This window comes from Chiloscyllium punctatum, chromosome 12 (genome assembly GCF_047496795.1).
Source record: "Chiloscyllium punctatum isolate Juve2018m chromosome 12, sChiPun1.3, whole genome shotgun sequence".
NCBI lineage: Eukaryota > Metazoa > Chordata > Chondrichthyes > Orectolobiformes > Hemiscylliidae > Chiloscyllium > Chiloscyllium punctatum.
In genome coordinates, this window is record NC_092750.1 from 75,568,407 (window position 1) to 75,585,699 (window position 17,293).

The window sequence follows — 17,293 nt, forward strand, 5'->3', positions numbered from 1 at the left end:
GGGTGGTGGGGCAGGAAGTGGAGGAGATGTGCTGGAGGACATTATCAACCACATGGGAAGGAAAGTTGCGATCATGGAAGAAGGAGGCCATCTGGGACTTTCCGAGGTGGAATACCCAATTTCATACCACTCTGATAAAAAGAGGCACCCGGTATTTCACCTGAACACATCCAGCGACACTTGATATCATGCACAACATCTGAGTCAGAGACACTGCATATCATGACACTCAGGGCCACCTATGGAGATTTTCATACAAAAGCATACAGCTAGACTTTAAAAATTTCCCAGACTGCATCACTCACCTCAATACAAAGGCCACACAATAGTAGTATCTTCACTGTAAGGACAATGGATAGATTTGGGTACACTGGCTCTAGAAACAACTCAGAGTGCTGAAATGAGCTGGCTAAAGTTTCCACTTGATTTTCACTGGCTAAAGGTTCCACTTGTAGGCCGTACAGTCCTTACAGACCAGCTATTTTGCATTTCATCTCAAGACTAATTTATTGCCCACCCACTGTAGCCTGCACATTATTTCATGGCCTATCCATGCCCATTTTCTAAGTTCACTGAATGCCCAGACTCTTCGAAGTGGGAGGGTTGCTTCTATAGGTGAAAGCAGTTAGCACTTCTTTATGCGTTTATAATGATTCATTTTTCTGTGATCACTTTTGTCAATGTATCAGTATTTACACAAGATTAGGAGGTGGGAAGTGGCTAACAGCGTTTCACATTAATACATTAACTGTCTGATTTATATAGTTTTTAAAAAGTTGTTGAGAATGCTAGTTTTTCTTCAAAGCAACATGAATGGAACTTTTTTTTCTCAGAGTCGTTCCACACATTCCGTTGTTGCTTTCGAATTCAAATAAATATATAAATTGAGAATTCAACCATAAGAGTTTGAAGTTCCTCTAAGACGTTTGTGATACAGTAAATAATAAATGTGACAACTTCAAAAGACGCACTTGCTGCTCATTCCCCTCACATTAAAGCAAACTGATCCAAAATGTTTTATTTTAAATAAAAGCGGAAATTTTAATTACCTAGCATCTCACTTCAATGCCTTACCTTGGGAAAACAGGAAACCATTTGTGCAAAGTGACCAGAAAACTTTAACATATTTAATAAAGGTCTCGAATCAGTTAAAGGATGTCTGGTGCGCCGCCATTAACCTGCGGACAAGATCCGTCAGAACCACAAAGCTTGGACAGCGGGCTCCGGAAATAGCCGAAAGGGGAGCTGGCTCGCCGGAAATAGCCGAAAGGGGAGCTGGCTCGCCGGAAATAGCCGACAATGGAGAAGACCCCGCCGGAGACTGCGGATTACCGCCGTCGAGCGCAATGTGGGGCGCCGTACTTTCGCGGCCAATGAGAGCTCGAGACTGGGGCGGGCAGCCCGCGCATGCGCCTCGGCCGGTTCCTTCCGGAGATTGAATCACTCATATGCGCGTCAGAGGGAAAAAAAAGCGCCAAGGTCATGAACTATGACCTCTGAAGGAAAGAACGTGATGTTAAAAGCCAAGAAATAAAGGTTTTTTTGTAGGTAGGTGAGGCTTTTAACTGCGGCGGTGTCGACTGAAGCTTCGGTGTTGGGGGTTGTGGTTTCATCCTGAGGGAAGGGGCCGAGTTGCTTGTCGGGCTCAAGCTCGGGCACCGGGGGGCAGACAGACAGACAGACAGACAGGTAGGTAGGCAGGTGGGCCGAGGCCCACTCCCAAGGGCACAGGCGGGGATCTCGGCAACGACTTGGCCGCCTTTGCCACCCCTCCCCCACTCCAAAAAAAACCGACCTCCACTAGAACAGCAGCGGGACTAGGGGTGATTGACGACGGGCTCAGCCAATCAGACCTTACGGATCGCTGGTGATTAACCAATCCGCTCAGGATGTGGGCATCATCTGTTCGGAGGATTGGCCATTCTCCCGTGGCGTTGCTCTTGGATGGCATGAACATGTTGACAGTCTGTGTGCATTGCTTGTGTGTTTATAGTGTTAGGGTGGAGAACATTTCACACTGTTCCCCCAACCACTTCATCCTAACACACCTGGTGTAAGGACTGTGTCTTTTTACTTTTGTATTTTTAAAAACTTAGACAGTAACAAGAGAACTTTTTAAAATCAGATTTTCCAGAAATGCTACATTATTTCACAGCAAATAAATTATATTGGAACACATGCAGCTCACATTTACCTTTTGAAATATGAAATAGTTAGGGTCTAGGCTACCTTTAATATATTTTGAGTGGGTCTAATCTAGTCTAACAAAATGATTGATGGATTTTGGGACAACGTGGATTTAAAAAAAAGCACAGAACAAGAAAGCTTTGTTTGTGACGTTGGTCCTGGATGCTGATTGCAGGTTGACCTTTGATTAAATGATTCTAGAGACATAATTCTGAGACACATCCAGTCTCGTAGCAATGTCCTTTAGAAGCTGACCAGTACTGCTGCTGTTGAGCCCCACTTGGTGACAGTCATTGAAACCCCCATCCACCCTATAAAATACATTTTTATGCTGCACCAACCTCAATTGCTTCCTCCAAAGTGTTGTTCAACATGGAAGAATACTGATTCGTCAACTGAGGGTGGATGATACATGGTAGGCAAGATTGCATGAGCATGACTATGTCATGCAGTTACTTCACTACTGTGAGACAGCTCTCCCAATTTTGACAGTAGCCTGCAGACGTTAGTAAGGAGGACTTTGCAGGATCGACAGGCTGTTTCTGTCATTGCCCTAGGCAACTGAACAGGTGATCTGTCTAGTCTCATTTCTTTTTTAGACTTTGTAGCAAACAGTACAACTTAGTGGTTTGCAAAGCCATTTAGAGGGCAGTTGAGAATTAACCACATTGCTGGGTTCTGGAGCCTCATGTAGGCCAGACCATGTGAAAATGACAGAAATCCTTCCCTAAAGGAAGGGCAATTAATCATTCAGACTTCTTTCTTTCTGGCCATGGTTTCATGGTCATCAGTAGATTCTTAATTACAGAAATTTGTATTGAAGTCAAATTCCACCATCTGCCGTGAGCAGGATTCAAATCCAAGTCCTTGGAGAATTACCTGAGTTTCTTGCTTAATACTCTAGCAATAATACTACTAGGCCAGCATCCCTCTTTCATTTGAGATACAAAACCAGTGTTTAGAAATGAATTTTACCGTCTGGGACTGGTTACTCAAAGTTTAGTTAGGGACCATTGGAATGGCTATTTAGGGCTCTTCAGTGCCTTAATTTCACTGTGTTGTGAATACAGAGGCTGTTTTTGTTTGTTTGCCTGTCTCAACAATGTGTTTGTCTTTTCAGTAGTATTCATATTCATCAGGGCAGCATGGTGGCTCAGTGGTTTGCATTGCTGTCTCACAGCACAAGGATCCTGGGTTCAATTCCAGCCTTGGGTGACTGTCTGTATGGAGTTTGCGCATTCTCCCCATGTCTGCTTGGTTTCCTCCGGGTGCTCCGGTTTCCTCACACAGTCCAAAGATGTGCAGATCAGGTGAATTGGCCATGTTAAACTGTCCATAGTGTTAGGTGCATCAGTCAGAGGGAAATGGGGCTGGGTGGGTTACTCTTTGGAAGGTCGGTGTGGACTTGTTGGGCCGAAGGGCCTGTTTCCACACTGCAAGGAATCCAATCTAAATTGAGAGTTTATAATAAACCCAATCTTTTAAAATGGAAATATAATTTGTATCATCAATAATCACAGGTGAGGTGCTGGAAGACTGGAGCTTGGCTAACGTGGTGCCACTGTTTAAGAAGGGTGGTGAAGACAAGCCAAGGAACTATAGACCAGTGAGCCTGACCTCGGTGGCGGGCAGGTTGTTGGAGGGAATCCTGAAGGACAGGATGCACATGTATTTGGAAAGGCAAGGACTGATTAGGGTTAGTTAACATGGTTTTGTGTGTGGTAAATCATGTCTCACAATCTTGATTGAGATTTTTGAAGAAGTAACAAAGAGGATTGATGAGGGCAGAGCAGTAGACGTGATCTATATGGACTTCAGTAAGGCATTCAACAAGGTTTCCCTTGTGAGACTGATCAGCAAGGTCAGATCTCTCGGAATACAGGGAGAACTAGCCATTTGGAAACAGAACTGGCTCAAAGGTTGAAGACAGAGGGTGGCGGTGGAGGGTTGTTTTTCAGACTGGAGGCCTGTGACTAGTGGAGTGCCACAAGGATCGGTGTTGTGTATTCTACCTTTTGTCATTTATACACATGATCTGGATGTGAGCATAAGAGGTGCAGATGACACCAAAATTGGAGGTGTAGTGGACAGTGAAGAAGGTTACCTCAGATTACAACAGGACCTTGATCAGATGGGCCAATGGGCTGGGAAGTGGCAGATGGAGTTTAATTCAGATAAATGCAAGGTGCTGCATTTTTGCAAAGCAAATCTTAGCAGGACTTATACACTTAATGGTAAGGACCTAGGGAATGTTGTTGAACAAAGAGACCTTGGAGTTCTTAGCTCCTTGAAAGTAGAGTCGCAGGTAGATAGAATAGTGAAGAAGGCGTTTGGTATGCTTGCCTTTATTGGTCAGAGTATTGAGTAAAGGAGTTGTGAGGTCATGTTGCGGCTATACAGGATGTTGGTGAGGCCTGTACTGGAGTACTGTGTACAATTCTGGTCATCCTCTTATAGGAAGTATCGTCCCATTCCCCCTTCAGGGAACCTTTGTCATGCCTAGTAAATCTGGTGAAAGTTTTGAGGAGTGATCAAGTGTGTGGATGAGAGTAGGGCAGTTTATATTGTTATGGACTTGGCCAGCTAGCCCCCCCCCCCCCCCCCCCCCCCAGCTCTCCAAAAATGCTTTAAGAAGGCAGCCTAGACCTTAACTTTTTTTAAATTTTAAAGGCAGATGGAAAGTGAATATTCAAGGAGCGCTGCAGCTTGTCAAACCACTTGTCTTTAAGCAAAATAGAATTTATTTATAGGCTATGGTTGAAGCATGAGCAAAAGAAAATAGAATCTGGAATAACTTAACTACTTGGAAATCCAACCAACATGAAATTGCAACTTAAGGAGCAGTTCCAATACCCACAACATCCCAAAAACACGCCCCTTAGCATAAGGTACATTTAAACTTTGTTTCTGCCAGGCAGGAGAGATCGCAGAGGGGAGAATCAGGCAAGAAACATCTGTTGAAGCATGGAACCATTTTTTTGTACTAACAACTTCTCTGCTCCCAACAGTTTGATGGACTGTGAAAATGAACAAAGCTAGAAAAAAACTCTTGGGTTAATCAGATTGGTTAAAGTTGTTATGACAGCAAATTCATTGAGTGCTTTTGCAATATTTTCTGAGAGCATTGTTATGGAGCAAACCAGAAAGCAGGTGGTCCTGGATCTGGTTATTGGAAATCAGCCTGGTTTAATTACCTTAAAGTGAAAGATCCCCAAGGAAGTATTGATCATAATGTGATAGAATTTAATGTGCAGTTTGAGAGTGAGAGACTGGGTGCGAACAACTGTGTTTAAGTTAAAGGGAATTTTGGGCAGCATGGTGGCTCAGTGGTTAGCACTGCTACCTCACAGCACCAGGGACCCAGGCTTGATTCCAGCCTCAGGTGATTGTCTGCGTGGGTTTCCTCCCACAGTCCAAAGATGTGCAGGTTTGGTCAATTGGCCAAGTTAAATTCCCATGGTGTTCAGAGATGTCGGTTAGGTGCACTAGTCAGGGAGATGAAAGTAATAGGACAGGGGAATGGATCTATCTGAGATGTTCTTCAGAAGATTGGTGTGGACTTGTTGTGCCAGATGGCCTGTTTCCACACTGTAGGGATTCTGTTCTAACTGGCCATTCCCCTGTCATTGTTTAACATAGCCATTTCCAGACATATTGGCACTTCTGCCTTTTCCCTCTTGGGGGAAAAAAAGGACAAAGTGAACTTGTTAACAGGGCAGCATCATCACAATATGGATTTCAGCAAGGTCTTTGACACGGTCCAGCTGAAAACAAAACAGAAATAAAAGCGCTTGAGATCCATGGATTAGAGGTGCTGGAAGAGCACAGCAGTTCAGGCAGCATCCAAGGAGCTTCAAAATAGACGTTTCGGGCAAAAGCCTTTCAGCAGGAATAAAGGCAGTGAGCCTGAAGCGTGGAAAGATAAGCTAGAGGAGGGTGGGGGTGGGGAGAAAGTAGCGTAGAGTACAATGGGTGAGTGGGGGAGGGGATGAAGGTCAGGGAGGAGAGGGTGGAGTGGATAGGTGGAAAAGGAGATAGGCAGGTAGGACAAGTCATGGGGACAGTGCTGAGCTGGATGTTTGGAACTAGGGTGAGGTGGGGGAAGGGGAAATGAGGAAACTGTTGAAGTCCATATTGATGCGCTGGGGTTGAAGTGTTCCGAGGCGGAAGATGAGGCGTTCTTCCTCCAGGCGTCTGGTGGTGAGGGAGCGGCGGTGAAGGAGACCCAGGACTTCCATGTCCTCGGCAGAGTGGAAGGGGGAGTTGAAATGTTGGGCCACGGGGCGGTGTGGTTGATTGGTGCGGGTGTCCCGAAGATGTTCCCTAAAGCGCTCTGCTAGGAGGCGCCCAGTCTCCCCAATGTAGAGGAGACCGCATCGGGAACAACGGATACAATAAATGATGTTAGGGGATGTGCAAGTAAAACTTTGATGGATGTGGAAGGCTCCTTTAGGGCCTTGGATAGAGGTGAGGGAGGAGGTGTGGGCGCAGGTTTTACAGTTCCTGCGGTGGCAGGGCAAAGTGCCAGGATGGGAGGGTGAGTTGTAGGGGGGCGTGGACCTGATCAGGTAGTCATGGAGGGAACGGTCTTTGCGGAAGGTGGAAAGGGAAATATATTCCTGGTGGTGGGGTCTGTTTGGAGGTGGCGGAAATTTCAGTGGATGATTTGGTTTATGCGAAGGTTGGTAGGATGGAAGGTGAGCACCGGGGCGTTCTGTCCTTGTTACGGTTGGACGGGTGGGGTCTGAGGGCAGAGGTGCGGGGTGTGGATGAGATGCATTGGAGGGCATCTTTAACCACGTGGGAAGGGAAATTGCGGTCTCTAAAGAAGGAGGCCATCCGGTGTGTTCTGTGGTGGAACTGGTACTCCTGGGAGCTGCCAGCATCTGTAATCATTGTTTTTACCTCGCTTGAGATCCATGACAACTTGGCCAGTTAGATCCAAAATTAGCTTTGTAAGAGGAGACAGAAGGAGGTGGTAGTATGAATGACTGGAGCCTGGTGTGCAGTGGCACGCCACAGCAGCCAAGGCTGTGTCCTTTTTTTTTTGTTTATCATATTCAAAACTTATATATGTACAACAGATTTGTCAGATATGTGGGTCAGTGGTATGTAGAATTTAGCCATGATAAACATGAGGCAAACAGGAAGAAGGAGCAAAATGAGGGACTACTCAATGAGAGGTAAGACACCAGGAAGCAGAGAGGAGGAGAGAGTCGTTGGGATGCCTGATCACAGATCTCTGAAGGTGGCAGGAAAGGTTAAAGGGAAGTTAAGAAGGCAAATTAGATGCTTGCCTTTATCAGTTGTGGCAAAACTATAAGAGCAGGGTAGATATGTTTGAGCTGTACAGAACTTTGGTTAAACCGTGGAGTACTGTGTGCGGTTCTGGACACAAGGATGTGACTGCATTGGAGGGGGTGGAAAGGAGATTCACCAGGATGTTGTCAGGGATGGATCATATTAGCAATGAAGAGAGGCTGGATAGCTCAGATTGTTTACAAGGTTTGTGTAAAAATTTGTAGGTTGGTTGCTGCAGTTGTGGGTATGTTTGCCGAGCTGGGAAGTTGTTTTGCAGACGTTTCATTCCCTGTCTAAGTAATATTGTCAGTGTTTTGGAGCCTCCTGTGAAGTGCTGCTATACTGTGTCTTCTGGAATTTATTTGATTCCAGTTGCTGGTTCTAGTAGTTTGTTGTAATGGTGAGTATATTGTGCCTAAGTTTATGTGTTTGTTGATGGAGTTTGTGGATGAGTGCCATGCTTCTAGGAATTCTCTGGCTGTTCTCTGTTTAGCTTGTCCTATGATCGTTGTTTTGTTCCAGTTGAATTCATTGTCCTGGTCATCAGTGTGTATGGTTACTAGGGACAGCTGGCTGTGGCGTTTAGTGGCAGATTGCTAGCTGTTTGTCCTACCTAGTGTTTCATGCAGTCTTTGCATAGAATCTTGTGCAAGACAAATATAAATTACATGATGGATATCGGGTCTTCTGTTCTGGTGAGTTGTTGTCTGAGCATTGTTGTTGGTTTATGGGGTGTCATGAATCTGAGTGGTTGGAGAAGTCTGGCTGTTAGTTCAGAGACTTTTCTTATATAAAGTGGTGTGGCTACTGTGTTGAGTTGTGGCATGTCCTTGGTGTGTTGTTTGTCTGCTAGGCATCTGCGGATGAAGTTGCAGGGGTATCCGTTCTTGGTGAAGACTCTGTAGAGGTGTTCTTCTTCTGGTTATTGCCTGTCACCTATGTTGTGTGAGTATTTCTTGCTACTTATTGGCCTAAGACTGGATATTTTGCAGATCCTGCTGCATTTGGACTGCTTCAGTGTCTGAGGAGTCAAATGCTGCTGAACTTTGCATAATCATCAAAGAAAATATCCCACTTCTGACCTCATGATAGAGAGAAGGCCATTGGTGAAGCCTAGACATGGTTGAAGCAAATGGCCTCATTCAATGTAACAGCACTGTTCACTTCAATTGTGAAAACTTTAGCCAGAGAGACAATAGCCAACTTCATGGACAAACAGAACAGATGACACAACGTGGAACATATCAATAAGGACTCTCCATTCAAACTACTAGACCTATGCCTGACAACGCACTTTACATTCAACAACCCAATATATGAACAGATCAGTGGGACATCCATGGGCTCACCCATCTCTGGGCTCATAGATGAAGCAATGATGCAAAGACTGGAACAAACAGTCCTCCCACAAATCCAGCCCACAATCTGGATTAGATACGTGGGTGACACTTCCTTAATAATAAAGAGAACTGAAAGCAAGAACACACTGGATTATCAACATCATGCTCACAGGTTTACAAGAGAGGAGGAAACAATCAATCAACTCCCATTGCTGGATGTGATGGTAGAAAGAACACAACGGTGAATGCACCACAAAAGTCTTACAGAGAAGCCACACACATGGACCCGATCCTGAACTACAACAGCAACCACCCACATATGCACAGGAGAAGCTCCATTAGGACCCTGTTCAAAAGGGCTGCAACACACTGCAGCACTCCCAACCTGCGAAGAGAAGGAGACCTCTGCACATTCTTCACCAAGAACGGATACTCCGCAACTTCATTCACAGATGTCTACCAGACAAACAATGTGACAAGGACATGCCACAAACCAGTACGCTAGCCATACTATCTTATGTAAAAAAAGATCTTGGAACTAACTGCCAGACTTCTACATCAACTCTGATTTGTGAGAGCCCATAAACTGACGGCCACGCTCAGTCAACAACTCACCAGAACAAATGACCCTATACCCTTCATGTGCGAGACTTAATACAATTTACAAGATTCTGTGTAAGGACTGCATGAAACACTATGTAGGACAAAGCGAGCAATCTGCATCCACGAACACCAACTAGCCACTAAACTCCATGACCATGGCTAGCTTGGACTCTACCAACAAGGGATACACTGGCATCCGACACTTTATTAAAATTAAACAATTAGCATTTTGAATGGATGTTATAGTGTTTCACTTTGTAACATGTTTTTGGATTTATTATGTTTTTGGATTTATTATATTTATTATAACCATACATATAGATGACCAGGACAATGAATTCGATTGGGACAACGCAACAATCATAGAACAAGCTAAACAGATGACAGCAAGAGAATTTCTAGAGGCATGACACTCATCCAAGGACTCCATCAGTAAACACATAGACTTAGGCGCAATATGCTCGCCACTACAACTACCTACTAGAACTGGCAACTGGAAGCAGCAGGAATGAAACCAAACAAATTCCAGAGAACACTGTATAGCAGTGCTTCACAGGAGGTTCCAAAGCACTGAAAATGTCACTTAGACAGGAGACAAAATGTCTGCAAATCAACCTTGGATTGTCATCTTTTGGAGAAGAGAAGATGAGGGGTGTGGGTGGGACCTGATAGATATGTATAATTTTAAACTGAAAGGCAGGAGGTTTAGAGGATTTGAGGAGAAAAGGTTTTTCACCCAGAGGATAAAGGTTCTGGAATGCCCTGTCTGGGAGAGTAGTTGAGGCAGGTACCTGTAGAACCTTTATAAAACACTTGGATGAGCACTTGAAGTGTCATAATGTTCAAAGGTCCATTGTCTCATGTGGGAAATTGGGACTAGTGTGGATAGTGGTATACTTTAGTCTTTTCTGTACCTGTGATTCCATGATATCCATAAAATCACTTTAACTGCAACAACCAACTATTCCCCTAAACCTCCCTCTCTCTATGCCTTTTCGTAGTATTTCTCTCCAGTATGTTGAATTGAAATTGTTCCTAAACTATGATGAATGGAAGTTCATTTCCATATAATAAGAAAGGACAAGCTAATCCCAAGAAGAATAATGGGGCACCATCTGAAGTTTACATTGAACAGGCAACTTCACAAGATTGGGGTGAGGTTTCACTTCCTTCTTAAAACCTTCGTCAAAATTGAGTGTGTCAACAGTGAGTTCTGAAACAAGGCAAGAGAGTGCGGGCACAGCAGCTTCATAAAAGGAAGAGTGGATCAGTGTGAGGAGGGAGATAACAAATGGCAGCAGGGACCCCTTACATTTGTTTCTGCCTTTCAGAACTGAGTCCTTAGATTGGAAGAAATGTCCCAGAGATTTGGACATTATTCCAAAAGCAACAGAGATGAAAATCGGGTAATATAGGTCAGTTAACTTAAGTTTTAACTTAACTTTTTCCCAATGACAGATGTTATTACAGAAGATAGAACAACAGGACACTTGGAAGTATATAACAACATCAAGCAGTGTCAGCAGGGCTTCAGGAAAGGGAAATCATGCCTGGCAAATTTATTACAGTTTTTTTGAGAAAATAGCAAGTGAGATAGATAAAAGGGAACTAGTCGATATAATGTGCTGATGAGGCAAAAGTATGACGTGATATCGGACAAAATAAATCTGCAAAGGTTGGAAGTAGATTGAATGGGAGGACAAAAACTTGACAAATGAAGTATAATGTAGGAAAGTATGAGATCATGCATTTTGGTAGGAAGTATCAAAATTAATGTTTAAACAGGAGAGACTCCAAAGAAATACCACACCTGTTTTCATGCACAAGGATAAACAGATCTCTTTGTGTGGCAAGTAATTAAGAAGACAATAGAATTTTGGCTTTTATTGCCTTGGAAGGTGTTGTTACAACCGTAGAGGGTGTTGGTGAGGCCGCACCTGGAATGCTGTGTCCAGTTTTGATTCTTGTTGAAAGAATATCTTGGCAGTGTGGATCAGTTCAAAACTGATTAATTGGGTTGATTCCTGGAATTTAAGGATTGTCTTATGATTTTATTGAATTCCATGCACATGTATTGAAATGGAAAGGTGCATTCTAGTCAAATTTTCATATTTCTGATTAGGCAAAAAATGTACACTTTGTACTTAATTTGTACTCCCACATTAGGGTCTTTTAATTTTTGGGTCTTTTGAGAATATTGCTACAAAGCTGAAAAAGGCTAAAGAAATTTGGGTTATATTTCTGTAGTGTTTTCATAAAGCTTTCAAGATGTATGTCTCTTTTAGAAGAGCTTCAGTTGAGCATGATTGTGTAAAGCATATTAACTCGTAATAGAGGCCTACAGCCAGATTTGAAAAGGAAATAGTCAGACCTTTATGAAATTTCCTCGAGATAAAAATGTGGTATTCTATAGGTGCTATAGATTGATGAAGATTGTACAAGACTTTGAGCCTTGGGAAAGACATTTTTAAAAATGTGCTCCTTTGCAATAAGGACCCAGCTGGAATGACAAAGTTCAAAAACAAAGAAAACTGTAGTGAAGGCAGATGATTATGAACTAACTGAAGCATGTTATTATTATAAGAAGGTCCCTGTATGGGATCTGTATCAAAAAGTGGAGAGAGGAGGCTTGATGGTAGAAAGAAATTGAGTTCTAGGGAGGAACATGGCCAAAATCAAGGAGCAGATTCCTCTCAGAATAGTAAAAGATAAAGTCATAGAATCTCTACAGTATGGAAATAGGTCCTTTGGCCCAACAAGTCCACACTGACCCTCTGAAGCGTAACCTACCCAGACCCATTCCCCTACCCTATTATCCTATATTTACCCAACAAATGCACCTAACCTATATGTCCCCAAACTCTATGGGCAATTTAGCTTGGGCAGTTCACCTAACCTGCACATCTTTTGGATTGTGTCAGGAAGCCCATGCAGACACGGGGAGAACGTGCAAACTCCACACAGATAGTCGCTTGAGGCTGGAATCAAATCTGGGTCCCTGGCACTGTGAGACAGCAGTGCTAATCACTGAACCACCCCAAGTCTGGAGGATAAGCTTTCTTTTGAAAGGCAAATGGGTCATTCTTGTCATAAAAAGGGCATATCAAGGCTGAGTGCTGCAAAAGCAAGATTGTGGCACTTGTACTGTTGCAGTGTCTCACCAGAAACATTGCCCAAGGGGATAAAACTTGTGAAGTTTTATGTAGTTTCTCCCATGTTCTCAGAAGGAGTCAGAGTGCTCGAGCTTGAGAGTTTTCTATTTGAAATATTGCACTTTGGTAAAACAAACAAGGGCAGTTATGGTTGCCCTGCTGTAGGACCTTGATCAATTGGGCCGAAGAATGGCAGATGAAATTTAATTTCGATTAAATGTGACATGTTGCATTTTGGTAAGACAACCCAGGGAAGCACTTCTACACTAAATGGTAGGGTCCTGAGGAGTGTTACTGAAAACAAAGACACTTTGGGGTACAGTTCACAGTTCCTTGAAGGTAGAGTCATAGGTAGACAGGGGAGTGAAGAAGGTGTTTATTGAGCAGTGCATTGAGTATAAAAGTTAGAAGGTCATGTTGTGGCTGTACAGGACATTGATTAGATCATGTTTTGGAAAACTGTGTTCAGTTCTGGTCTCCCTGCTGTTGGAAACATGTTGTTAAACAGCACGGAAATAGACCCTTTGGTCCGACCGGTCCATGTTGATCAGATATCCTAAATTAATCTACTCCCATTTGCCAGCACTTAGCCATATCCTTCTAAACCCTTTTTATTCATCTACCCATCCAGATGCCTTTTAAGTGTTGTTATTGTACCAGCATCTGCTACTTCATCTGACAGCTCATTCCATACACGCACCACCCTCTGCGTGAAAACATTGCCCCTTGGGTCCCTTTTTATATCTTTTACCTCTTCGCCCTAAACCTATGCCCTCTGGTTTGCGATTCTGATGCTCCAGGGAAAACAGACCCAGCCTATTCAACCACTCTCCATAGCTCAAATCCTGCAACCCTGGCGGCATCCTTGTAAATCCTTCTGAACCCTTTCAAGTTTCATAACATCCCTCCTATAGGAGGGAGACTGGAATTGCACACAGTATTCCAAAAGTGGCCTAACCCAATGTCCTTAATAGCTGCAACATGATCTCCCAATCCTTAGACTCAATGCACTGACCAATAAATGCAAGCATACCAAACGCTGCTTTCACTACCCTATCCTACTAAAAATCCACTTTCAAAGAACTATGAACCTGCACTCCAAGGTCTCTTTGTTCAGCAAAACTCCCAGGACTTTACCATGACGTGTATAAGTTCTGCCCTGATTTGCCTTTCCAATGCATGACACCTTTCTTTTATCTAAATTAAACTGCAACTGCCACTCCTGGGCCCATTGGTCCATTTGATCAAGTTCCCTTTGTACTCTGAGGTAGCCTTCTTCGTTGTCCACTACACCTCCGATTTTGCTGTCATTTGCAAACTTACTCACTATACCTCCTATGTTCACATCCAAATCATTTATATGCATGATGAAAAGCAGTGGACCCAGCACTGATCCTTGTGGTGCACCACTGGTCTCAGGCTTCCAGTTTGAAAAGCAATGCTCCACCACCACCCTCTGTCATCCATCTTTGAGCCAGTTCTGTATCCATATGGCTAGTTCTCACTGTATTCCACGTGATCTAACCTTGCTAACCAGTCTACCATGAGGAACCTTGTGGAATGCCTTATGGCAGTCCATATAATTCATGTTCACTGCACTGTCCTTATCAAAACTTCGTTCCTGCTTCAAAACGTTCCTCAAGCAGTAGACAGAGGGTCCTACTCAAGAAGGGGCAAAACTCAACCTTGTCTTGGGAAATAGGGCAGGATAGGTGACTGTTAACAGTGAGGGAGCACTTTGGGACCAGTGGCCATAGTTCTATCAATTTTAAAATAGTTATGGAGAGGGACAAAGCTGGTCCATAGATTCAAGTTCTAAATTGGGGCAAGGCAAATTTTGATGGAATTAGACAGGAGCTTGCAGGGGTTGATGAGAGTAGTTTGTTTGCAGTCAAAGGAACCTGTGGCAAGTGGGATAGCTAGAGTTCAACGTTCTCAATGTTCCTGTGAGGGTGAAGGGCAAGGTTGGCAGGAATAGGAAACCCTGGAATTCAAGATGTATTGAGGCTTTGACCAGAAAAAAGGAGGTGTGGCTCAAGTATAGGCAGCCAGGATCAAGGGAATCCCTAGAAGTATAGAGGGAATACAGGAGTTTACTGAAGAAGGAAATCAGGAGGGCAAAAAGGGGGCACAATATAGCCTTGGCTGAGCAGATTAGGATGAATCCAATGAGGTACTTTTAAGTATATCAAAGGAAAAAGAATAACTAGAGAGAGAATAGGGCCCCTCAGAGACCAAAGTGGACATGTATGTGTAGAACTGCTGGAGATGGATGAGGTTCTCGATGAATATTTCTGTGTTTACCATGGAGAAAGACATGAAGACTTGGGAATGTGGGGAAGTTAGATTGGATTATATGACTTACAATGTGGAAACAGGCCCTTCGGTGCAACAAGTCTCCTCCAGCCCTCCGAAGAGCAACCCATTCCGCGACATTTACCCCTTCACCTAACACTTTGGGCAATTTAGCATGGCCAGTTCACCTGACCGGCACATCTTTGGACTGTGGGAGGAAGCTGGAGCATCTGGAGGAAACCCAAGACACTGGGAGAATGTGCAAACTCCACACAGACATCCGCCTGAGGCGGGAATTTAACCCGGGTTTCTGGCGCTGTGAGGCAGCAGTGTTAGCCACCAAGCCACCCATGTTTTTTTCTTTTAAAGTTAGCAGTGATATCTTAGGGATAGCCCATATAACAACCAAGGAGGTGTTGGATGTATTAGAATGTATGAAGATTGATAAATCTCCTGGTTCTGACCAGATATATTCAAGAACACTGCAAGAGGCTAGAGAAGAAATTGTGGGGACCCTGGCTGATATTTTTGCATCAATGTTAGCCATGGTGACTGGTGTGTAATGAATGTTGTGCCGTTATTCAAGAAGTGCTGCAAGGAAAGCCTGGGAATTACAAGCTGAACATCTGTGGTGGGTAAGTTACTTGACAAAATTTTAAGGGCTAAGCATTTGGAAAGTTAGGGTTTGATTAGGAGTAGTCAGCATAGATTTGTGAATGGGAGATCATGCCTCACAAATTTGTTAGAGTTCTTTGAAATGACCAGGAAGGTTGACGAGGGCAAGGTGCTAGACATAGACTATGTGGATTTCAGTAAGGGACAAGTGTAGGGAAATGTGGTTAGTGTGGATGGACGTTTTGGTGAACATGGACCAAGTTTGGGCTGAAGGGCCTGTCTTCATGCTGTGGGACACTATTTTTAAAAAAATTCAATCAAGTTCTTGAGACCTGATTTCCCACACACAAAGCCATGTTGATTATCCCTAATCAGTCCTTGCCTTTCCAAATATATGTAACCCACCACTGATGTCAGGCTCAATGTTCTGTAGTTCACTGTTTCAGTAGGCATGGATAAAGTGAATAGTCAGAGATTTTTTCCAGGGGCAGAAATGGCTATCACAAGGTGATTGGAGGAAAGTTCAGAGAACATGTAGAATGTTGAGATTGGTGGTAGAAATGTGTTTACTCTGTTGACATAAGGAGGGAGGATGTGTTTGGTAGGCTAAAGGATATTAAGGTGGACAAATCCCCAGGACTGGATGGGATCTATCCCAGGTTGCTGAGGGAGGCAAGAGAGGTGGGGCCTTGACATATATCTTTATAGCATCCTTAAACACAGGTGAAGTGCTGGAGGACTGGAGGGTTGCTAATGTTGTCCCCCTGTACAAGAACAGTAGTAGGGATGTTCCAGGTAACTACAGACCAGTGGGCCAGATGTCAGTGGTGGGAAAGTTGCTGAGGAAGGTACTGAGGGATAGGATCTATTTATATTTGGAAGAGAATGGGCTTATCAATGATAGGCAACATGATTTTGTGCAGGGAAGATCGTGCCTTACCAACTTAATAGGAAGTGACCAAGTTGATAGATGAAGGAAGGGCTGTAGATTTCATATACATGGACTTTAGTAAGGCGTTTGATAAGGTTCCCCATAGTAAGCTGATGGAGAAAGTGAAGTCACATGGTGTGCAGGGTGTTCTAGCTGTGTGGATAAAGAGCTGGTTGAGCAACAGGAGACAGAATAGCAGTTGAAGGGAGTTTCTTGAAATGGAGAAAGGTAACCAGTGGTGTTCTACAGGGATCAGTGCTGGCGCGACTGTTGTTTGTGATATACATCAATAATCTGGAAGAGGGCATTGTTGCTCTGATCAGTAAGTTTTCAGATGACCCTAAGATTGGTGGAGTAGCAGAAAGCGTAGAGGACTGTCAAACAATATGGAGAATTGGCAGATGGAGTTCAATCCGGGCAAATGTGAGGTGATGCATTTTAGGAAGTCTAATTCTAGAGCGAACTATATTGTAAAAGGAAGAGCCTTGGGAAAAGTTGATGAGCAGAGAGATCTGAGAGTTCTGGTCCATTGTACCTTGAAGGTGGCTGCACAGGTGGATAGAGTGGTCAAGAAGGCACATGGTATGCTTGCCTTCATTGGATGGGGTATTGAGTATAAGAGCTGGCAGGTCATGTTAAAGTTGTACAAGACATTGGTTCGGCCATTTAGAATACTGTGTACAGTTCTGGTTGCCACATTACCAAAAGAATGTGGATGCTTTGGAGAGGGTGCAGGGAAGGTTTGCGAGGATGTTGCCTGGTATGAAAGGTGCTAGCTATGAAGAGAGGTTGAGTAGGTTAGGATTGTTTTCATGAGAGAAAAGGAGATTGAGGGGGAGACCTGACTGAAGTCTACAAAAGCATGAAGG

The 17,293-nt window shown here is 43.8% G+C and overlaps 1 protein-coding gene across 7 annotated transcripts in view; it reads left to right on the forward strand.

Moving 5' to 3' along the window:
- The first annotated feature begins 1,370 nt into the window (after positions 1-1,370).
- LOC140483948 (nuclear receptor subfamily 2 group C member 2-like) overlaps positions 1,371-17,293 on the forward strand; it is a 226,292-nt gene continuing 210,369 nt past the window's right edge. For 6 of the 7 annotated variants that reach the window (XM_072582812.1, XM_072582814.1, XM_072582815.1 and 3 more), the window contains exon 1: positions 1,371-1,548. The gene's annotated coding sequence lies outside the window, so the exon portion shown is untranslated. The remainder of the gene's footprint in view (positions 1,549-17,293) is intronic. The other variant, XM_072582813.1, reaches the window with a different exon arrangement.